Source organism: Rutidosis leptorrhynchoides, chromosome 6, assembly GCF_046630445.1.
Source record: "Rutidosis leptorrhynchoides isolate AG116_Rl617_1_P2 chromosome 6, CSIRO_AGI_Rlap_v1, whole genome shotgun sequence".
NCBI classification, from domain to species: domain Eukaryota; kingdom Viridiplantae; phylum Streptophyta; class Magnoliopsida; order Asterales; family Asteraceae; genus Rutidosis; species Rutidosis leptorrhynchoides.
Window position 1 is genome coordinate 183819192 of NC_092338.1, and position 25917 is coordinate 183845108.

Below are 25917 nucleotides of genomic sequence, written 5' to 3' on the forward strand. Positions count from 1 at the left end.
AGGTGAGTTTTATGATATTAAATAACTTATTTTACTACGTGTATTTTGTAGTCTGGTAATCTAAGAATTAGGGAACAGACACCCTAATTGACGCGAATCCTAAAGATAGATCTATTGGGCCTAACAAACCCCATCCAAAGTACCGGATGCTTTAGTACTTTGAAATTTATATCATGTCCGAAGGAGGATCCCGGAATGATAGGGGATATTCTTATATGTATCTAGTTAATGTCGGTTACCAGGTGTTCACCATATGAATGATTATTTTTGTCTCTATGCATGGGACGTATATTTATGAGAACTGGAAATGAAATTCTTGTGGTCTATTAAAATGATGGAAATAAATGATTATGATAAACTAATGAACTAACCAACCTTTTGGTTGACACTTTAAAGCATGTTTATTCTCAGGTGTTAAAGAAATCTTCCGCTGTGCATTTGCTCATTTTAAAGATATTACTTGGAGTCTTTCATAGCATATTTCGAAGAACGTTGCATTCGAGTCATTGAGTTCATCAAAGATTATTATTAAATCAATTTATAGTTGGATAGTGGATATTATGAAATGGTATGCATGCCTGTCAATTTTTGATGTAAAGAAAGTTTGTCTTTTAAAAACGAATGCAATGTTCGTAAAATGTATCATATAGAGGTCAAATACCTCGCAATGTAATCAACTATTGTGAATCGTTTATAATGTATATGAACGGGTCCTTTCAACATCCTTAAACGCATTTATTACGGTAGGGTTTATTATTAATTATTATTATCTTATTAGGGTTTTAATTAATTAACATATTTATATTTATAGTTTTAATATAATTTGTATTTTAAGTTTTAATTATTATTATTTACATATTTATATTAATACTTATATATAAATAATATTTTTATAAAAAAATATATTTTTTATAACTTTAATTTTCTTTTTATATTTTGTATCTTTTTATTCATATAAATTCGTAGTTTTTAATATTTGTCGTTCGTATTTAGTTTTAAGACTAGTTTTTGCCGTAGTTTATTTTTATTTCTAGAATTTTAAGATTCGCCTTAAAATCTCTTAAGTGCTTTTTCTTTAGATTAAGATTTAGGCGCTTTAGAATTTTACGATGTCGCTTATCGCTTTAATATTTTATAGATTTTAGTGCCTTTTAAGTTATTGTCGTTTTGGATATAGATTTCCTTTTAAGCTTTAATACCTTTAGGCGCAACTTTTTAGATTTAGTTTTTAGACTTTTAAGTTTCGACGTTTTTCTTTCTTATTTTTATTTTTCGATTTTTTTTTCGATGCTCTCTTTTTCTTTCTTATTTCTCGACGCTCTAGTTTTTAGGACATATAATTTTCTTTATTTTCTTTAAATTTCAAAACGAAAAATTATTTTAAGCGATTAAATTGATAGACATCCAAAATTTTCTAGGTCATAGTAATAGTTGGATTTGTTAGTGGCGAGTTGTGGGCTTCCGATTTAAAGGGTCCTGGCTACCTGCTGCATCTATTGGCTATTCGAAACGTGGGCAAAATCAGAAAAGTCTATTAATTTGATAGCTTATATAATTTTTATCTTTTATAACTAATAGGATATTATGTGAATGCACCGAGCAAAACGTTCACTACCTTTCATACGTTCACCACCTGTAACCAGATCAAGACATCTAGCTAATATTGACGCTGTTGATTTTTCTTTAGAATCATCATCTAGTCGAACAAGTACTCCAATTCAAATTTTCGATAATCCATTTTTTGAACCCGACTTCACAAGTGAAAACCCGGAGGATATTCAAGGACAATTCCAAGATCCAGAACCACTAATCATTCCTCCTGAACCACAAACCATTAAATCAGAATCCTCTAGTGATTCGTATTCAACAATTTCAATCATGGAAAATCTGGAACCTCTAAGTATGGAAAACCGAATGAGAGCCACACGCACGGGCCAAGGTCACGCCATTATTAAGCCAAATATTAATGCGCCAGATTATGAAATCAAGAGACAAATCCTACACATGGTAACTAATCAATGTCAATATAGTGGTACGCCGAAGGAAGATCCAAACGAACATCTTTGTACCTTTAATAGGATCTGTACTCTATTTAAAATTCGAGAAGTGGAGGATGAACAGATCTATCTCATGTTATTTCCCTGGACTTTAAAGGGAGAAGCCAAAGATTGGTTAGAATCGTTACATGAAGGGGCGATTGACACATGAGATGTTTTAGTTGAGAAATTTCTTAAAAGATTCTTTCCGGCATCTAAAGCTGTGAGACTTCAAGGAGAAATTGTTACGTTCGCGCAAAAGACAAATGAAACATTATATGAGGCATGGACAAGATTCGAAAAGTTGTTGAGAGGATGTCCTCAGCACGGTTTAGACACTTATCAAATAGTACAAATATTCTACCAAGGTGTCGACGTTGCTACACGAAAAGACATCGACATAGCAGCTGGTGGTTCCATTGTGAAAAAAACCGCTACCGAAGCTCACAAGATAATTGATAACACTGCCTCCCACTCACATGAGTGGCATCAAGAAAAAGATATCTTTCGTTCATCTAAAGCGGCTAGAGCCGATTCTAGCCATGACTTTGATTCCGTTTCCGCAAAAATAGATGCTTTATAAAGACGAATGGAAAAGATGAATAAAGATATTCACGCAATACGAATCAGTTGTGAGCAATGCGGTGGACCACACTTAATGAAAGTTTGTCACATTGAGCAAATGATGGAACAACGAGAGAATGTTTCCTACATGAACCAAAGGCTGGGAAATAATTATCAGAATAATTATCAACCGCCAAGGCCAAACTTCAATCGAAATCAAAACATTCTTTACAATCCAAATTGACCTAATAATAACTCGTACAACCAACAAGGTCCGAATAACCAACCAACTCAAAACAACACTTTCATTCAACAAAAACCTAGCTTGTATGAACCACCACAACAAACCGAAGAGAAAAAGTCAAATCTGGAAGAAATGATGGCAAAGCTAATGGAATCTCAAACACAATTTATTACATCTCAAACCCAAACAAATGAGAGGTTTGATCGGTCATTAAGAACTACACAAGCTTCCATTTTGAATCTAGAAAAACACGTAGGTACTCTTGCTAGCATGATGAGTGAGAGGGAACAAGGAAAGCTACCGAGTGATACTAAAGTAAATCCTCGGAATGAGAATGTTAATATGGTATCAACAAATTCTGAAAAACCAGCTTCAGAAGAGGGGAAGATTTTAGATGTGAGTAACAATGAAGAAGTTACAACACCACCACCACCCGAGTATGTAAAGCCAGTGGTGGTACCATATAGACCACCCATCCCGTTATCAAGAAAAGGAGTTGAGTATAAGCAAGTAATAGGTAATAAAGTTTGTGATACCTCTGGAAAGAAGAAGAAGAATAAGAAAGTACAAGAAACAAAAACGGTAAAGATAAACCCGGTGAAGACAGTTCCACCAAAAGTTCCACCCAAGTTGGGTGATCCGGGTGAATTTATTGTTAGTGATTGTGTCATGTATGATGCACTAGCAGATTTAGGTGCGAGTGTGAGTGTTATGCCTCTTTCATTATATAGGGGATTAGGAGTAGGTGAGTTAAGTCCAACAGAGATGAGTGTTCGACTCTTTGATCAAACCATTAAGCACCTTGTTGGAATTGCTGACGACCTACCCGTTCAAGTGGGTAATTTAACCTTTTTAGTCGAATTTATTATCATTGACATAGAAGAGGACCCAAACATTCCTCTAATTTTAGGTCGACCATTCTTAGCGTCCACCAGGGCGTTATTTGATGTAAGAAAAGGTAGAATGACACTTAGTGATGGTGACAAATCGGTCACCTTTGTGATTCGAAATTCTAAATCTCCATCAACCAAAACCGTTGAACCAAGAAAAACGATTGGTAAGAACCATGTTGTTTTACCAACTCCAACGGTAGTGCTTAACAATAATAAAACGCCTAAGTGTGGGAAAAATGAAGTAACACCTAATGATGACCTGATAACAAAGAACCCCGTTGTTGATATGAAATTAAATGACTCCGTTATTAACAGTTCAATGAAGAAACTTATTAAAAGGATTCGTGATGCTAGAACCAATGGGAACTTTAAGTTATGTAACCGGTTAGTATCCAATCTATCACCTAAAGAAAAGGCAAAACCAGTTGAATTTGTAGATATTACACAGGAATCTGACCAATGGCTTAAAGCAAAAGTCACAGATATGCAAGTTGATTATGGTCCAAGAGAAATTGACAATGAAGTTAATCACAATTTCGACACCACAGCTACCTAAGTGTGGGGAGATTCAAATATTCTAAAAGAAAAATGCTATCTAGAGTTAGTTGTTCTGTTCTTGTGTAGTTCCGAGGATGGAATCCGATTGGTCTTTTCCACTAGCAGACACTAAAGAACTAGTTTTCTCCCCTCATTCTGAATTTTTTTTTTGTAGGTTTTGTATGAAATTAATACGCTTTTTAAATTTAAGTTTTGTGTGAATTTAAAAACGAAAATTACTTTATTTCATTAAGTTTAAAAAAAATGATTTCTAAAATTCATCGTAAGTTGAAGACTAGGTCATGGAATCAAAATTGCTTTACCCGAGGGCGGGGCGACAAATTTTGTTATCATTATTTTTAATATTATTGATCTAAAGTATACCAAAAAAATTAAAAAAACCCAAAAATCTTTGCTTTTAAAACAATCGCTTTAAAAACGATAAATTTTAAATTTTGTCGAGGGACGGACTAGGTAAACATACCGAAACTACCTAAAGTAAAAGGAAACAAAATTTTAAAAAAATTATTCATTTAAATTGTTTTAATAAATAAAGGTTTTTATAAAAAAATAAATATATATATTATATATATGTTTGTAGTTTATCTTATGTACAAAACAGGGTAAAACATCGTATTTTCAAAGACTGACATTAATGTTCAGCAAAAGCTACTAATTTGACGACAAGATGCAAAATATCAAATGTGATATAAAACAATATGTTTGCAAACTCGGTATTTTTAATCACTTTTCTACACTAATCACCCTCATGAATTTATAATTATAGTCTGATTTCATGCAAATGAGGGCATTGCATAATCTCAAGTGTGGGGAAGGGTTATAAATTCTCTCGGGTTTATACTTGGTTTATTTTCTAAATTTTATGAAAATTTGAAAAATTTTCAACTAAATGAATTCAAAATCATGTTTATACATATTTATGGACGATAAAACTAGGTGATAATGCCGAAATTATTGTTACCCTAAAAAGAGGACATAAATTGAGAAACAAATAAAACGCTTGAATTTATTTATTAAGATATAAAAAGACGCATAAAAAAGCCAAGTGTGGGGAGAATGTACCAAGTTATTCAATTAAAAACTTTCTATCACATGTTTCTGTAAAGTTGTTGCAGGTGCTTTTGTTTTGGACTAAATTAACTGTTTTACCCGTTTTATTGTAATAAAGATGAAAGAAAGATGGATCTACACGATGAATCAATTCTATCATTAAAAGGAAGTAAAGTCTTCCAAAAAAGAAATGCGTTTCTTGATTTAGGTCAGGAAGTTGTCGTCCAGACCAGTTGTAGAGTCTACGAAAAACCTTGAAAAGTTTTCTCGAAAATCAGCTGGAAATCCACGGACCTCGGCATCAAACAGGGTCGCCATGTGGTCAGACTTATCCTAACCATGAGAGGATCTGTCTCGTAAAATGGGGAGGGTGCCGTGCAAATTAGCTTGATAAGACTAATGAATCAGACCCCCAGAAAGGATAATCTCCTTAAAGATTAAAAATCAGCTTTTAAGTCTGATATTACTCAATCCTTGAGATTGACTTTAAAGATTGAGAATTACAAACTCATGGAATTCAATGATATCTAAACTCGAGCTTGAACGAGAAAATATTTTTATCAAAATTAAAACCGATTTGTTTTCTGAAAACCCATTTTCAATGCGTTCATTACCATTAAACGTAAAATCCTAGGAATTCACCTGGAATTCATTAGGTCACCTGAACCAAATCGGGTATCAACCGTAAGAACGGTGGTTGCATAGCATGGTCGAAGACAGGACCTTGTGCCAGATCGAAAAACTATAGGGTGATCTTTACTATTGCTCCTACAAAGGATAGTAATTGCATCTGACACGATATAGACCATAATCAAAAGCATGTCACGGGACATTGCCTTAACAGTTGCTTGTTCAACGCTTTCCTTTACAACAGGATGGCAGTTTACCGAAAGGTAATATACGGAGCAAGTAAACTGGACGTGTTGCTTTCCCAATACAAGGTTAGCAAGTAGGTGACACAAAATCGCAAGTTTTGAGCTAAAATTTTCAAATCTGAAACCCACAAAACCCACAAAAATAATTTGCAAACACCGGTGAAGGGTTATTCCGGAAAATTTATCTAGGGTAAAAGCTAGAATGAATTTTTAAAAGATCAAATGTTTTCATAAAGATCCAATTTCCTTAAGGATCTAAATTTTATAAGTCATGTAGGACTGTAAACCACATCGTTACTATCATTGTTTATACCGCCGTATCAAAATCACTTATGTATAAAGTGTGAGAATAAAAAAATGATTCGAGTGAAGTGTGATTTAATTTCAAGTTCTGTATTGCTTGAGGACAAGCAACGTTTAAGTGTGGGGATATTTGATAGTGCTCCAAATGAACATATATTTAGGCACAATATCCTTCCAATATATAAAACTTTTAGTTGCAATTGTTCTATTTTTATGTAACATTCGTTTAAATAAATAAGTGCGAAGACAAAAGAAGAAAACGACGATTTGAAGACGCAAACGATCAAAAAGCTCAAAAGTACAAAGTACAATCCAAGTGGTTCAAATTATTTATAAGAAACGTTTCAAAAGTTACAAGAGTACAAGACGCAAAACGCAAAGTACAAAATATTAAATCGTACGAAAGGACGTTCGAAAATCCGGAACCGGGACCTGAGCCAACTATCAACGCGCGACGCAACGGAGCTAAAATTACAAATCAACTATGCACATGAATATAATATAATATATATATAATTATATAAAATTATATATATTAAATAAATATGTCGACAAGCTAGGAGCCAAAAAGTATGTGACCCGGAAATAACGGCCATGCGATCGCATGGCCAGAAGGCACAAATCTCATGCGACCGCATGAGTTACTGTAGCAGCCACATTCTATAAAACTCACGTTTTCTGGCCGAAATTAAACACAAATCTTTTTCTTTTCCTTCTCTGTAAGAAACATATATATATATATATATATATATATATATATATATATATATATATATAATTTAAAGTTTAATTTAAGTTTAATAATAATTGGGTTATTGTAAGAAATGTTTTAAGGTTTTGTAAGTCGGAACTCTGTCCGTGTAACGCTACGCGATTAATCACCACTGTAAGCTATGTTCTTCCTTTTTAAATTAATGTCTCGTAACTAAGATATTATTATGCTTATTTGAGCCGAAGTAATTGTGATGTTGGGCTAAAATATTAAGACGGGGTTATTAGATTTTGTACCATAATTAAGGTTTGGACAAAAGACCGACACTTGTGGACATTGGACTATGACTATTAATAGATAAGGGGTATTGTCTAATTGAGTGACAACTCATTGGAACCTGTTGAACCTATCTTCAAATTAGTTAATCTAATAATTATTAAAATGATTATGTATGTCCTATTTAGTGATGTTTATACGACATCTTTTACGATCATTTAATTAATTATTCGGGTTGGGTAATTGATTATTCATTCTGATCAAGTGGGTAAATTAATATTCATATCTTATTAAAACAGGGGTGGATTACATACAAGGATATTTGGTGTAATTGTTAACAAAGTATTAAAACCTTGGATTACGTGCAGTCGATAACCTGGTGTAATTATTAACAAAGTATTAAAATCTTGTTACAGTTTGAATCCCTAATTAGTTAGAATATTTGACTTCGGGAATAAGGTTAATTTGACGAGCATTTTATAATTATGACCGATGGACTATTATGGACAAAAACCAAATAGGTATCAAATAATCCAGGACAAAACACATTTAACCCGGGTAACAATTAATCAAAACGTCAAACATCATGATTACGAAAGTTTAAATAAGCATAATACTTTTATTTTATATTTCATCGTACATTTATTTACTGTCATTTTAATTACTGCAATTTACTTTATCGCAATTTAAATTCTGTCATTTATATTATCGTCATTTATCTTTACGCTTAAAATATAAAATCGACAAACCGGTCATTAAATGGTAAAACCCCCTTTTATAATAATATTACTACATATAATTATATATATTTTATATGAATATAGTTTTTAAAAATATAGCGTTAAACTCAGCTAGTTCCCCGTGGACGAACCGGACTTACTAAAAACTATACTACTGTACGATTAGTTACACTGTCTATAAGTGTTGTAGCAAGGTTTAGGTATATCCACTCTATAAATAAATAAAAAACTTGTGTAATTTGTACCGTATTTCGTATTAAAAATAATAATATTTTTGTATACAACTCGCATCACATCATACACACAAAATGTGCACCTCGCCAAGGGTAATCAACCAAAACGCACAACCGTGCCAATTGGACCTATACGCAAGTCCATCAAATCCACCTATATGTGAAGTGAGCTCTATAACCGAGAACCACTTCACCCGACCCGCACCCATCCTACACATACATATGCACATAGGATATTAACACTCACCTTGAAGTCTTGATGGATGCCAAACCAAAATCCAAAATCGCCAATGGAAAGTACCTATTCCATTCATCACATAACAAGTAACACAATTAGGGTGGATATGCAAATCAACCCAATATTGATAACTAGTGCAATTTCGACCTAAATGCACCTCCAAGCACAAATCGCGCCCAAACTAACCAATAATCACTAACACAAGTGAGAATGGTCCTAATGTGCCAATTAAACCCAAACACAAGTGTTAAATACTTATCATTCTCAAAATCGCCCATAAACCCTAATTTTGACCCTTAAAAGTCAACATCTCACCATTCGCTAGTTTTGACTTCAAAATGCCATTAACTCAAGTTTATACTTTAACTTAACTCATTTTAAGTTTATAAACCTTATTAAATCGACAATCGGGTTAAAATCATCACCAAACCGTAATTTTGACTCTAATCAAAAGTAGTCAACCAATTGAACCCAAAAGGCTTCCAACACCTCAATAATCACTAAATACTAGTGATTACACCCATTTGCAAGTCTTACAAGCTTACACTTGCTCACCAAACCCAAAACCCGCCAACAACAACAATAAACCCGAATCTTGGTGTTAATCTTCAATTAAAAACTAATGGGGTTTCATTTATGAACTCACAATTAAAAGCCCCAAATTTAGATGATGAACACGAAAACGAAATTCAGAGTTAGAGCTTACCGCTAGTATCACCTTGTAGATAAGAACGAGGAGAACAAACTTGTCTCTTACGCTTTCGATCAAAACCCGCTTCTTCCTTTCCAAAAATCCTTTTGAATCAATTGGGGTTTGAAGTTTTGAGAGGAAAATCAGAAAGAAAAGGAAAAAGAAATGAAAGAAATGAAATGAGTGGATGAGATTTAAGATCTTAAATCTGGCACATACACGAAATGACCAAAATGCCCCTGAAAACCCTTAAAATTGTGAAATCCGGAATCAGCTCACCAGGAGCGCCGTGCCGCAGCCTCCTTTCCTCGTGCCGCGACAATACACTAGGTCTGGGGTTCGTTTTACAAGCCATCTGATCTTGAAACTAGCTAAACGCCGCGCCGCGGCTCCTTCTGTCCCGCCGCGACCCAAAACATGGTCTGACCATTTCTCGCATACTTGAACTTTAACCTACGAACATGTCTCAAACCCTTCATACTCTAGTCGTACATACCCGATACGCCTATATATCATATACGGGGAAAACGGGGTGTTACAACTCTCCCCCACTTAGATTCGATCACGTCCTCGTGATCCTAATCATTTAACCACTCCGAACCTACACGCTATGGTTCTCGAACAAACGTTCCAATCCGACTTCCATTATATTACACATTAACCCGAAGATTAATCCATTAACTAAATACACACTTGCACGCATTCCGAGATGTGCAATACACGTAACAACCGAAATCTACAATGATCACTTAGAATACGCAAAATCGCCACGTATTCTTCCAATTTCTCTAGGCAATTCTTCTCAAAGAGTTACCCTTAACAACTAAATCGTCACCCGCGATTTATTAAAATCCACAAATTCGGGCACCAAAACTTGCTCAATCCCTCACATCGGGAAAAACTCGACCAATCTCGTACCGAGATATCAACTCCTAGCGTACCATACCAAGTACATCGCTAGTAACAACCACAAACTAAAATAAAGTCAACCATCAAACCGATGAAGACCGAATAAAAGTGAATCCTTACGGATAACACTTACCACTTAACAACCCTTGTGTAACGACCCGAAAATTTCGGATCAAATTTAAACTTAATCTTTATATGATTTCGACACGATAAGCAAAGTCTGTTTAATTGAATCTCAAAACCTTTGAACTGTTTACATGGATGCACTTAAACCTTTGACTATTCCCGACGATTCACGAACAAATTTTTTATAAATAAATGTGTGTGTGTGTATATATATATATATATATATATATATATATATAATGTGAAATAATAAAATACCAATTAATCAGTAAAATTGAATATGTAAAATAATATAATATAATAGGATTGCTATTAAAAGTCTATATATATGATATTTTCTTTTTAAATAATAAATATCCAATAAAAGTTATTATATAAAATACTATATGTAATTATAGATTAAACTATAGATGTTATATTAATATTATGATCATGACTTTCATTACTGTTAGTAAATATAAAATATGTATATATATATATATATATATATATATATATATATATATATATATATATATATATATATATATATGAAAATTTGACATATGTGTAAGTTGATATATTATTATAATAAGTAGTATCATTAATAATATTATTATTATGGTTACTTATTATTATTATTATTATTTCTGTCATTATTATTAATATTGTACTACTATTATTGTTATGTTGTTAATATTATTTTATTATCATTATTTATAATATTAAAAGTATTAATATTATTAATATGTTATTAAATATTAAGACTAATATATAAAAGGCAGATATAAAGAGTGCAGATAATTTGCTCGTGACATATAGAGTACAGATACAAAAAAATTACGCCTAAAATTTTCTCCCCATCTCTATCAGCTTTATTTTTTTTCTCTTTTTGTTTCCAACCTTCTGTTTGCTCATGATGTAGTGTCAACCACTCCCAACTTTTTTATAGCTAATCGATTTCTATTATTTGGAATGTCCATATAGTGATTGTTATCACTACAAGTCGAAACAGAAAATCCAGATGGAGATTGGAGAGCATAAAATTATTATTTTTTTTCTCTCTTTTCTCTTTTCTCTTTCTCTGTACGCTTCAAAATCTTATTTTCTCTTAATTCATTTTTGAAACAATTAGCCAAAACTAAAATAGCAAAACTGATAGGAATCCTTTACTCAATCTACTTACAAAATCTCGGCTCCCAATTCATCTTAACAAGCTCATTTTGGAGTCAAACCTTTAAATCAAAAAGTCAAAGTTTGGGTTCATCACGAAATTAGAAATCGTTTCGATGTTTTTAGTTAAGTTGACGATTGAGGAAGATTTTATGAACGATTTGAAGGGCAGTTCGTGTTGTAACAATTTTACAAAACATTCTAAAAATCATAATCATTTTTTTTTAAAAGACTGTAACCCAGCAGCAGCAGAGGTTCGATATATTTTTTTTGTTGTTGTTTCAACTAATTTAATCATCACTGTTAACTTCTGTATAAATTTTAAATCCTAAAACATTATGGTTTAACTTGTTGAGGGATTTGTTTGAGTCTTAAACCAATTGATTTACTCGCTGTTAGAATGGGTAATGGTCTGTCGATTAAAGTTTTGAAGATGAAGATCACAGAAAAGGGGTTAAAACATTTAAGTTAGATGTTAATACAGAAAAACGGAATCAGTTGGATGGTTAGGGTGTGGTGTTGATATACGAGAGGTCACGGGTTCGAACCCGGTCTGTGGCATTATTTTTTTGAAAACGTCATTCTTTAAGGTAGCACTTTATAATTTTGAATATTTCATTATTGTTATTATTAATATTATTATTATTATTATTATTATTATTATTATTATTATTATTATTATTATTATTATTATTATTATTATTATTATTATTACTACTACTATTATTTTTGTGATAATTTATGAATTTATGATGCCAAAATAATTAAAGAAGAACATAACTATGATAATTATGAATTAAATGTAATAATAATTATAGTATGGTTATGACTTAAATACGAAAATATATGTATAAAGGATAAGCATTATGATTAAAATATATAAGATTTATATTATACTATGAGGTATTATGATAAGATAATTCGAAGATGAAAATCATGACGATTTATATAATTATATGAGAGGATAAAATAGATAATATAAATATTTAGACTTATATAGATAATACATAAAGATTTAGACTGTAACGTAAGTGTTAACGAGGACTTCATTAGTAACTACTATCTAATATACTTAATAACTTTAAAACGAAAATGTTATTTACATATGAATCATATATATATTAAAAGTACAAATAACATTACGACTATAAATGAGAAATATATAATACATATAATTTAAATAAATATTAACGAAATATTATTAATATAGAAATTAAATATAATACGACATGAGTTATATATATATATATATATATATATATATATATATATATATATATATATATATATATATATATATATTATACTTTTGGTTAAAACCTATATTAATATAATTAGTACCTAAATATATGAAATATAACGTTTTGGTATAAATCTATTAGACTTATATAAATCTAATAATGTATTAATATATTTAACAAGTATTTAATATGTTAATATTAATAATTTATTATTATGATAATAAATAATAATTAATTATTTAAAATAAATATATTTAAGTTATTAATGGAACATAAAATTCATTAAAAATAACAGTTATATCACTAATAATAATATATATATTTGTTCAATTACTATTTTGTGTTAATATATATATATATATATATATATATATATATATATATATATATATATATATATATATATATATATATATATACTTGATATAGGTTCGTGAATCCGAGGCCAACCCTGCATTGTTCAATATAGTTATATGTATTTTTACTATAAAATACATTAGGTGAGTTTCATTTGCTCCCTTTTTAAATGCTTTTGCAATATATATTTTTGGGACTGAGAATACATGTGCTGCTTTTATAATCGTTTTATGAAATAGACACAAGTAATTAAAACTACATTATATGGTTGAATGGATCGAAGACGGATATGCCCTTTTTTAGCTTAGTAGCCTAAGAATTTGGGAACAGACCCCGAAATTGACGCGAATCCTAAAGATAGATCTATCGGGCCCAACAAGCCCCATTCTGGAATTTGGAATGCTTTAGTACTTCGAAATTATCATGTCCGATGGGTGTCCCGAAATGATGGGGATATTCTATATGCATCTTGTTAATGTCGGTTACCAGGTGTTCAATCCATATGAATGATTATTTTTGTCTCTATGCATGGGACGTATATTTATGAGAAATGGAAATGAAAATCTTGTGGTCTATTAAAATAATGGAAATGATTGTTTATGATAAACTAATGAACTCACCAACCTTTTGGTTGACACTTGAAAGCATGTTTATTCTCAGGTACGAAAGAAATCTTCCGCTGTGCATTTGCTCATTTTAGAAATATTACTTGGATTCATTCATGACATATTACAAAAGATGTTGCATTCGAGTCGTTGAGTTCATCAAGATTATTATTAAGTCAATTATACTTGAATATATTATAAAATGGTATGCATGCCGTCAACTTTTAGTGTAATGAAAATTTGTCTTTTAAAAACGAATGCAATGTTTGTAAAATGTATCATATAGAGGTCAAGTACCTTGCGATATAACCAATTGTAATGTATTCGTCCAGATGGATTAGGACGGGTTGTTAGAGTTGGTATCAGAGCTGGTTTAAGCTGTGTCGTCGGCTTAATCGTAGAGGGGGTTCTCACAGTGTTACCTGTGACGAAGCATTGGCTCTTACTCCTCGCGGTCCGAATATGGTTGGTTTTGCAGAGAGGCAGGGCCGTAAAATCAGTGTCTGAGGTACACTCAGTGGTCACTAGGCGGTTAGCTGGGAAGGCACTGGGTGGGACGTGTGGTGTCCCCAACTGAATTAGAGTTGGTATCAGAGCGGTGGTCTTAGTGAACCAGGTCTTGCATTAGTGTGTCTAACTGATAGTTGTTTAGATGCATTAGTGGGTCTGGACTTCGACCGTGTCTGCATGTCAAAAGTTTTGCTTATCATTTCGTGTCGAAAATTATTTACTTATCATCCCTAAAGTCTAGACACGTCTTACTGCCTCTATTGCATAGACAGTATATAGATAAATTCATATCTTAGCGTATCTGCTAATTCATATCTTAGCGTACCTGTTATTGTAAACTTTGCCTGTCGTATTTCGTAGATTCCTCCGTAACTTATGGGATTTGAGTATTATATATGCATATGTAAATTATGTATTGCAGGGTACTAATCTACATCCTATAATCGATTTCTTATCGAAAATCCTTCACCTGATCGTACGAGATGAATCCCTAGAACATAGTTTAGTTAATTCTAAACTTGTTCGCAAATAAAAGATAATCCTTCTAACTTGACTTTTAAAATCAACTAAACACTTTTTCTATATCTATATGATATGCTAACTTAATGATTTAAAACCGAAAAACACGAAAAACACCGTAAAACCGGTTATACGCCGTCGTAGTAACACCGCGGGCTGTTTTGGGTTTGATAATTAAAAACTATGATAAAATTTGATTTAAAAGTTGTTGTTCTGGGAAAATGATTTTTCTTATGAACATTAAACTATATTCAAAAATCGTGGTTAAACTCAAAGTGGAAGTACGTTTTTCAAAATGGTTATCAAGACGTCGTTCTTTCGACTGAAATGACTACCTCTTACAAAAACGACTTGTAACTTATATTTATGACTATAGACCTATACTCTTTCTGTTTAGATTCAAAAAATAGAGTTCAATATGAAACCATATCAATTTGATTCATTTAAAACGGATTTAAAACGAAGAAGTTATGGGTAAAACAAGATTGGATATTTTTTGATTGTTGTAGCTACGGGAAATATTGTAACAATTCTATACAAATCATATCCTAGCTAACTTATATTGTATTATACATGTATGCAAATGTTTTAGCATATCATATCGACCCGTCTATATATATTATTTGGAACAACCATAGACACTCTACATGCAGTAATGTTGGAGTTAGCTATACAGGGTTGAGGTTGATTCCAAAAATATATATACTTTGAGTTGTGATCTAGACTGAGACATGTATACACTGGGTCGTGGATTGGGTCAAGATAATATATATCAATTTATTTCTGTACATCTAACTATGGACAACTAGTTGTAGGTTACTAACGAGGAGAGCTGACTTAATAAACTTAAAACATTAAAACGTATTAAAAATGTTGTAAATATATTTTGAACATACTTTGATATATATGTACATATTTATTATAGGTTCGTGAATCGACCAGTGGCCAAGTGTTACTTCCGGACGAAGTAAAAATATGTGAAAGTGAGTTATAGTCCCACTTTTAAAATCTAATATTTTGGGATGAGAATACATGTAATTTTATAAATGTTTTACGAAATAGACACAAGTAAATGAAACTACATTATATGGGTTAATGATCGAAGCCAAATATGCCCCTTTTTAGCTTGGTAGCCTAAGAATTTAGGAACAGACCCCCAAATTGACGCGAATCCTAAAGATAGATCTATCGGGCCCAACAAGCCCCATTATGGAATTTGGAATGCTTTAGTACTTCGATTTTATCATGTCCGATGGGTGTCCTGGAATGATGGGGATATTCTATATGCATCTTGTTAATGTCGGTTATCAGGTGTTCACCATATGAATGATTTTTATCTCTATGTATGGGATGTATATTGAAATATGAAATCCTGTGGTCTATTACTATGATTTGATAATATATAGGTTAAACCTAAAACTCACCAACATTTTTGTTGACGTTTTAAGCATGTTTATTCTCAGGTGATTATTAAGAGCTTTCGCTGTTGCATTCTAAAATAAGGACAAGATTTGGAGTCCATGCTTGTATGATATTATGTAAAAACCGCATTCAAGAAACTTATTCTTGATGTAATATGTTCTTATTGTAAACCATTATGTAATGGTCGTGTGAAAACGGTATATTTTAGATTATCATTATTTGATAATCTACGTAATGCTTTTTAAACCTTTATCGATAAAATAAAGGTTATGGTTGTTTTAAAAATGAATGCAGTCTTTGAAAAACGTCTCATATAGAGGTCAAAACCTCGTGACGAAATCAATTAATATGGAACGTTTATAATCAATATGAACGGGAAATTTCAACTAAAATCAGAGCGTTGGTCTTAGAGAACTAGAAATTGCATTAGTGTGTCTTATCGAGTTTGTTAGGATACATTAGTGAGTCTGGACTTCGACCATGTTTTCTTTAAAAACGATTGCTTAACACTTTTGTTGGAAACTATATATTATTAATATGTAAATATTATGTGATATATTAACCTCTTAATGTGTTTGATATTGTATGATAGATGTCTACCACTAGTATAAATCCCATCGATTCACCTAATAATAATGAAGAGTCGAATATAATTTAGGAAGATTCACAAATTCCTGAAGAGGAACCGGAAGAAGAGGAACCGGAAGAAGAGAAATCAGAAGAGGAGGAACCGGAAGAGGAGGAATCGGAAGAAGAAGAGGTTCCGGAGGAAGAAATATTGATAACTACAGTAAATCGATTAAATAAAAGAAAATCAACAACCAACGGACCAAAGTCAATAATGGTCAATGGTGTTTCCGCAAAGGAAGCAAAATATTGGGAAGATTACCAATTTTCTGATGAATCGGATCCCGATGAGGATTTCGATGATATTATAGAAATTACCTCGACCCAATTTAATAAAGCAAAAGAAAATAATAAGGGAAAAGGTATAAAAATAGAGAAACCCGATTCCAACCCCGATGAACTTTATATGTATCGGCAACGTCCGTATTTCCTAAAATGTAACAATAACCCGTGAACCTCTAAACCACCAGGTTTTTCTAAACCATTGTGGAAAACGACGGCTCGTATTAGAGGACCACCATATATCCCTAAAAAATTAGGAAAACGAACCAAGTCTGAAGAAGAAGAAACCGGTGATTCAGATTAGAGGATTGTAATCATGTTGTGTATTATACGTATTGTAGCGTGCTTGTACTTTTATGTTCTATGTAAAAATTGCTTGTATTGTTTGTTAATTATCTTTTACAAATCTAATCCTTGTCTGTTTTACAGTATAAAAACAAAATGGACGTTAAGGGTAGACAACCGAATATTTTAGAAGACCTACCAGAGGATATGATTGAGGAAATCTTGTCTAGAGTCGGTCAAAATTCATCAGCACAATTAGTTATGGCGAAATTAACTTGTCAAACATTTGAAAGACTTTTCAGAAATGCCTTAGTTTATAAAAGGCTTTCCTTTGATAGGTGGGGTATATCACATTGGGGAGACTGTAAGTTACGCCGTGTTTTCTTTAAAGTGTTAAATGCGGGGAACCCAAACGCAATTTTTCACTACGGGTTAAGAACCTATTTTGACTCAACATATCCCAACATAGGATTTCGTGAATTAGAAAGAGCTTCTAACATACAACATAAAGAAGCATGTTATGTTTACGGTTTAGTGATGTTCGCTTCTCACCAAAGTGAGAAAAAGAATATCGGACTACAACTATTAAATGAAACATTCCCATAAGTGACGGACTCAGTAGATGGGGTAAGAAACAAGGTTTTTAGATTGCTACGAGGCTGTTGGGCATTACGAAACCCTCGTCCTTTTGACGACATTACAACGTGCTGCCTAGCCAATGGTCATAACGGTTACTTTCCACAAGACCAAGGATGGGAAGTCGTTTTAGTAAAACCAGAATGCATGACCTGTTTCTGGACTTATGAATTACGTGTCTTTATTGCCCTTGCTGAACAACTTGCGTATTAATTAGAATTACCTTTATAGCTGCTGTGTAGCAAGTTATTATGTGCTATATTTCATCCTATATATATAATAGCGGTATTGTAAGTTTGTAAAATTTTGTATAAAATTTGAACGCGAAATTTTATTATAATCAGTTTTTTCATATAGAATTGTAGTAGTTGAATTGTATATTAGCTACTAAGTATGAACTTAACGGGTAGGTACTACCCGAATTAAAACTATAAAACGCTAATATGAAGAAAAAGCTTTTATAAATAAGTTCATATAATGCTACGAGATACTATTGACTACTCTTAAATTCTATATGATTAACTCAATTCATTTGGCTATTTTTGAAGGAAATGGCACCGACGACTCGTCAGAATTTGAACATGAGCGAGGAAGACTTCGGTGTTTTCCTTGCAGCAAACATAGCTGCAGTACAGGCTGCGATGCAAAATAACAATAACCCTGGATCTAGCAGTGGAACTAATTCCACAAGAAATCGTGTAGGATGCTCCTACAAAGAATTCACTGCCTGCAAACCTTTGGAATTTGATGGAACTGAAGGACCAATTGGATTGAAATGGTGGACCGAGAAAGTTGAATCTGTGTTTGCCATAAGTAAGTGTACTGAAGAGGACAAAGTTAAGTACGCTACGCATACCTTCACAGGTACTGCGTTAACATGGTGGAACACCTATCTTGAACAGGTAGGACAAAATGTTGCTTACGCACTACCGTGGTCGGCATTCAAGCAATTGATGAACGAGCAGTACCGTCCTAGAAACGAAGTCAATAAGCTCAAGGTAGAGCTTAGAGAGTTACGAACACAAGGGTTCGACGTTACCACATATGAACGACGATTCACAGAGTTGTGCCTATTATGTCCAGGAACGTTCGAAGATGAAGAAGAGAATATCGACGGGTTTATAAAAGGGTTAACAGTAAGGATTCAAGAAGATATGAGTTCACACGAACCCGCTTCCATAAAAAAGGTAAGTCGAATGGCTCATAAACTCATAAATCAGATTGAGGGAAGAATTAAAGAGCAGGCGGCTGAAGAAGCCAACACGAAACAACTCAAGAGAAAGTGGGAAGAAACCAGTGATAAGGATCACCAATACAACAACAACAACAATTACAACCACAACCGCAACAACAATCGCAACAATAACCGCAATCCCAACAATAACTACAACAAACGTCCCAACAACAACAACAACTACAACAACCGTTCCAACAATAATAACAATCCCAACAACAACCTCAATAACAACAACCTCAATAACAACAACGGCAACAAAAACCAAAAATGCCAAAGGTGTGAAGAGTATCACCAGAATGGGTTCTGTACGACATTTTGCACCAACTGTAATAGAACTGGCCATGGTGCGAAAAAGTGTGAGGTCTACGGACCAAAGTTTAACAGAACTAAAGGAACAAATAGTGGCGAAACAAGTAAGGCCGTCTTTGTTTGTTATGGATGTGGAAAACCGGGCCACATTAGAAGTAATTGCCTGAATCAGGGGAATACTAATGGGCAGGGCCCCGGAAGAGTTTTCAATATTAATACGGCAGAAGCGCAGGTAGACCGGAGCTTGTTACGAGTACGTTTCTTATTGATAATAAATATGCTTATGTTTTATTTGATTCGGGTACGGATAGAAGCTATATGAGTAGAGATTTTTGTGCTAAGTTAAGTTACCCATTGACGCCTTTGGATAGTAAATTTTTACTCGAATTAGCAAACGGTAAATTAATTTCGGCAGATATTATATGCCTGGATAGAGAAATTAAACTGGGGGATGAAACTTTTAAAATTGATTTAATACCAGTCGAGTTAGGGAGTTTTGATGTAATAATTGGTATGGACTTGTTGAAAAAGGTGAGAGCAGAGGTCGTTTGTTACAAAAATGCGATTCGCATTATGCGTGAAAAGGGAAAACCTTTAATGGTGTACGGAGAGAAGAACAATGCGAAATTAAATCTTATTAGCAGTTTGAAGGCGCAGAAACTAATAAGAAAAGGTTGTTACGTCACTCTAGCACACATCAAGGAAGTTAAACCTGAAGAAAAGAACATCAGTGATGTTCCTGTCGCAAAAGAATTTCCCGATGTATTTTCGAAACAATTACCTGGATTACCCCCACATAAATCAATTGAATTTCAAATAGAACTTGTACCAGGAGCTGCACCAATAGCTCGTGCTCCATACAGACTCGCACCCAGCGAAATGAAAGAATTACAAAGTCAGTTACAGGAACTTTTAGAGTGTGGTTTCATTCGACCAAGAACCTCACCATGGGGAGCTCCTGTTTTGTTTGTCAAGAAGAAGGATGGTACATTTAGGTTGTGTATTGACTATCGAGAGTTGAACAAACTTACCATCAAGAACCGTTACCCACTACCGAGAATCGACGACTTATTTGATCAACTACAAGGCTCGTCGGTTTATTCGAATATTGATTTACATTCTGGGTATCATCAAATGCGGGTGAAGGAGGATGATATTCCAAAGACTGATTTTAGGATGCGTTACGGTCATTACGAGTTTATGGTTATGCCGTTTGGATTGACTAACGCACCAGCTGTGTTCATGGACCTCATGAACCGAGTGTGTGGGCCATATCTTGACAAGTTTGTCATTGTTTTCATCGATGACATACTTATTTACTCAAAGAATGATCAAGAGCACAAAGAACATTTGAGAAAAGTGCTAGAGTTGCTGAGAAAAGAAAAACTGCACGCTAAGTTTTCAAAGTGCGCATTTTGGTTGGAAGAAGTTCAATTCCTCGGTCATATAGTAAACAAAGAAGGTATTCAGGTGGATCCAGCAAAGATTGAAACCGCTGAAAAGTGGAAAACCCCGAAAACTCCGAAACACATACGTCAATTTTTAGGACTGGCTGGTTATTACAGGAGATTCATCCAAGATTTTACCAAAATAGCAAAACCCTTGACTGCATTAATGCATAAAGGGAAGAAATTTGAATGGAAGGATGAACAAGAGAAAGTGTTTCAATTATTGAAGAAAAAATTAACTACGGCACCTATATTGTCATTAGCTGAAGGGAATGATGATTTTGTGATATATTGTGACGCCTCAAAGCAAGGTCTCGGTTGTGTATTAATGCAACGAACGAAGGTAATTGCTTATGCGTCTAGACAATTAAAGATTCACGAGCAGAATTATACGATGAATGATTTGGAATTAGGCGCAATTGTTTTTGCATTAAAGACTTGGAGGCACTACTTATATGGGGTCAAAAGTATTATATATACCGACCACAAAAGTCTTCAACACATATTTAATCAGAAACAACTGAATATGAGGCAGCGTAGGTGGATTGAATTGTTGAATGATTATGACTTTGAGATTCGTTACCACCCGGGGAAGGCAAATGTGGTAGCCAACGCCTTGAGCAGAAAGGACAGAGAACCCATTCGAGTAAAAGCTATGAATATAATGATTCACACTAACCTTACTACTCAAATAAAGGAGGCACAACAAGGAGTTTTAAAAGAGGGAAATTTAAAGGATGAAATACCCAAAGGATCGGTGAAGCATCTTAATATTCAGAAAGACGGAACCCGGTATAGGGCTGAAAGAATTTGGGTACCAAAATTTGAAGATATGAGAGAAATGGTACTTAGAGAAGCTCATAAAACCAGATACTCAATACATCCTGGAACGGAAAAGATGTACAAGGATCTTAAGAAATATTTTTGGTGGCCAGGTATGAAAGCCGATGTTGCTAAATATGTAGGAGAATGTTTGATGTGTTCTAAGGTCAAAGCTGAGCATCAGAAACCATCAGGTCTACTTCAACAATCCAAAATCCCAGAATGGAAATGGAAAAACATTACCATGGATTTCATCACTAAATTGCTAAGGACTGGAAGTGGTTTTGATACTATTTGGGTAATAGTTGATCGTCTCACCAAATCAGCACACTTCCTGCCAATAAGAGAAGATGACAAGATGGAGAAGTTAGCACGACTGTATTTGAAGGAAGTCGTCTCCAGACATGGAATACCAATCTCTATTATCTTTGATAGAGATGGCAGATTTATTTCAAAATTTTGGCAGACATTACAGCAAGCATTAGGAACTCGTCTAGACATGAGTACTGCCTATCATCCACAAACTGATGGGCAGAGTGAAAGGACGATACAAACGCTTGAGGACATGCTACGAGCATGTGTTATTGATTTCGGAAACAGTTGGGATCGACATCTACCGTTAGCAGAATTTTCCTATAACAACAGCTACCATTCAAGCATTGAGATGGCACCGTTTGAAGCACTTTATGGTAGAAAGTGCAGGTCTCTGATTTGTTGAAGTGAAGTGGGGGATAGACAGATTACGGGTCCGGAGATAATACAAGAAACTACCGAGAAGATCATCCAAATTCAACAACGGTTGAAAACCGCCCAAAGTCGACAAAAGAGCTACGCTGACATTAAAAGAAAAGATATAGAATTTGAAATTAGAGATATGGTCATGCTTAAAGTTGCACCTTGGAAAGGCGTTGTTCGATTTGGTAAACGATGGAAATTAAATCCAAGGTATATTGGACCAGTCAAGATTATTGATCGTGTCGGACCAGTAGCTTACCGACTTGAGTTACCTCAACAACTCGCGGCTGTACATAACACTTTCCATGTCTCGAATTTGAAGAAATGTTTTGCTAAAGAAGATCTCATTATTCCGTTAGACGAAATCCAAATCAACGAAAAAATTCAATTCATCGAAGAACCCATCGAAATAATGGATCGTGTGGTTAAAAGACCTAAGCAAAACAAGATACCAATTATTAAGGTTCGAAAGAATACTCGTAGAGGACCCGAGTTCACCTGGGAATGAGAAGATCAAATGAAGAAGAAATACCCGCACTTATTTCCAGAAGATACGTCAACACCTCCAACTGCTTATAATTTCGGGACAAAATTTATTTAACGGTTAGGTACTGTAGTGACCCGAACTTTTCCATGTATATATATATTAAATTAATTGGTTATTTACATGATTAAGTGTTTCTAACATGTTAAGCAATCAAACTTGGTAAGACTTGATTAATTGAAATAGGTTTCATATAGTCAATTGACCACCCAAGTTGACCGGTGATTCACGAACGTTAAAACTTGTAAAAACTATATGATGACATATATATGGTTATATATGTAGTTAACATGATATTATGATAAGTAAGTATCTCATTAGGTATTTTAACAATGAGTTATATACATAAAAATGAGACTATTGAATCAAGAAACTTGAAAACGATATATATAACGATTATCGTTATAACAATGTTTTACTAATTACATATGAATCATTTTAAGATATTGTTACACTATATATAAACATGATAACGATAAGTAAACATATCATTAAGTATATTAACAATGAACTACATATATAAAAACAAGACTACTAACTTAATGATATCGAAACGAGACATATATGTAACGATTATCGTTGTAACGACATTTAAATGTATATATATATATATATATATATATATATATATATATATATATATATATATATATATATAATATATATATATATATATATCTATATATATATATATCATATTAAGATATATTAATATATCATAATATCATGATAATATAATAATTTAACATCTCATTAGATATAATAAACATTGGGTTAACAACATTTAACAAGATCGTTAACCTAAAGGTTTCAAATCAACATTTACATGTAACGACTAACGATGACTTAACGACTCAGTTAAAATGTATATACATGTAGTGTTTTAATATGTATTCATACACTTTTGAAAGACTTCAAGACACTTGTCAATGTCGGTTACCAGGTGTTCACCATATGAATGATTTTTATCTCTATGTATGGGATGTATATTGAAATATGAAATCTTGTGGTTTATTACTATGATTTGATAATATATAGGTTAAACCTATAACTCACCAACATTTTTGTTGATGTTTTAAGCATGTTTATTCTCAGGTGATTATTAATAGCTTCCGATGTTGCATACTAAAATAAGGACAAGATTTGGAGTCCATGCTTGTATGATATTATGTAAAAACTGCATTCAAGAAACTTATTTTTGATGTAATACATTCTTATTGTAAACCATTATGTAATGGTCGTGTGTAAACGGTATATTTTAGATTATCATTATTTGATAATCTACGTAATGCTTTTTAAACCTTTATCGATAAAATAAAGGTTATGGTTGTTTTAAAAATGAATGCAGTCTTTGAAAAACGTCTCATATAGAGGTCAAAACCTCGTGACGAAATCAATTAATATGGAACGTTTATAATCAATATGAACGGGACATTCTATATGATGGAGATATTCTATATGCATCTTCGGCGGAAATGTCCCGTTCATACTGATTATAAACGTGAGTTATAGTCCCACTTCAAGATATTCTATATGCATGGATCGATGAAATCCTCCCAATATTTTGCTTCCTCGGCGGAAACACCATTGACCATTATTAACTTTGGTCCGTTGGTTAAGGATTTTCTTTTATTTAATCGATTTACTATAGGTATCAATATTTCTTCCTCCGGAACCTCTTCTTCTTCTTCTGGTTCCTCCTCTTCCGATTCCTCATATTCCGGTTCTTCCGGTTCCTCCTCTTCCGGTTCCTCCTCTTCCGGTTCCTCTTCGGGAATTTGTGAATCTTCCCAAAATATATTCGACTCTTCATTATTATTAGGTGAATCAATGGGATTTGTACTAGAGGTAGACATCTATCACACAATATTAAACACGAAACTATAACTCACTTTCACAGATTTTTACTTCGTCGGGAAGTAAGACTTGGCCACTGGTCGATTCACGAACCTATAACAAATATGTACATATATATCAAAGTATGTTCAAAATATATTTATAGCATTTTTAATACGTTTTACTATTTTAAGTTTATTAAGTCAGCTGTCCTTGTTAGTAACCTACAACTAGTTGTCCATAATTAGATGTAAAGAAATAAATCGATATATATATTATCTTGAATCAATCCACGACCCAGTGTATACACGTCTCAGGCTAGATCACAACTAAAACTATATATATTTTTGGAATCAACCTCAACCCTGTATAGCTAACTCCAATATTACTGCATATAGAGTGTCTATGGTTGTTCCAAATATAATATATAGATGGGTCGATATGATATGTCAAAACATTTGCATACGTGTATATGGTATCCCAAGATTACATAATATATTAGAATACATGTATAATACAATATAAGTTAGCTAAGATATGATTAATATAGATTTGTTACCAATTTTCACGTAGCTACAACTAGCAAAAATAACCAATCTTGTTTTACCCATAACTTCTTCGTTTTAAATCCGTTTTGAGTGAATCTAATTGCTATGGTTTCATATTGAACTTAAGTTTATGAATATATACAGAAAAAGTATAAGTTTATAGTTGGAATTATAGGTTACAAGTTGTTTTTGTAAAGGTAGTCATTTCAGTCGAAAGAACGACGTCTAGATGACCATTTTGGAAAACATACTTCCACTTTGAGTTTAACCATGATTTTTGGATATAGTTTCATGTTCATAAGAAAAATCATTTTCCCAGAAGAACAACTTTTAAATCAAAATTTATCATAGTTT

The 25917-nt window shown here is 33.0% G+C and overlaps 1 non-coding gene across 1 annotated transcript; it reads right to left on the bottom strand.

Moving 5' to 3' along the window:
* Positions 1–2262: 2262 nt before the first annotated feature.
* On the bottom strand, positions 2263–2369 carry LOC139856656 (small nucleolar RNA R71). The gene has a single exon (XR_011762123.1). It is a non-coding gene; the product is annotated as a small nucleolar RNA R71 (small nucleolar RNA).
* Between the last annotated feature and the right edge of the window lie 23548 nt (positions 2370–25917).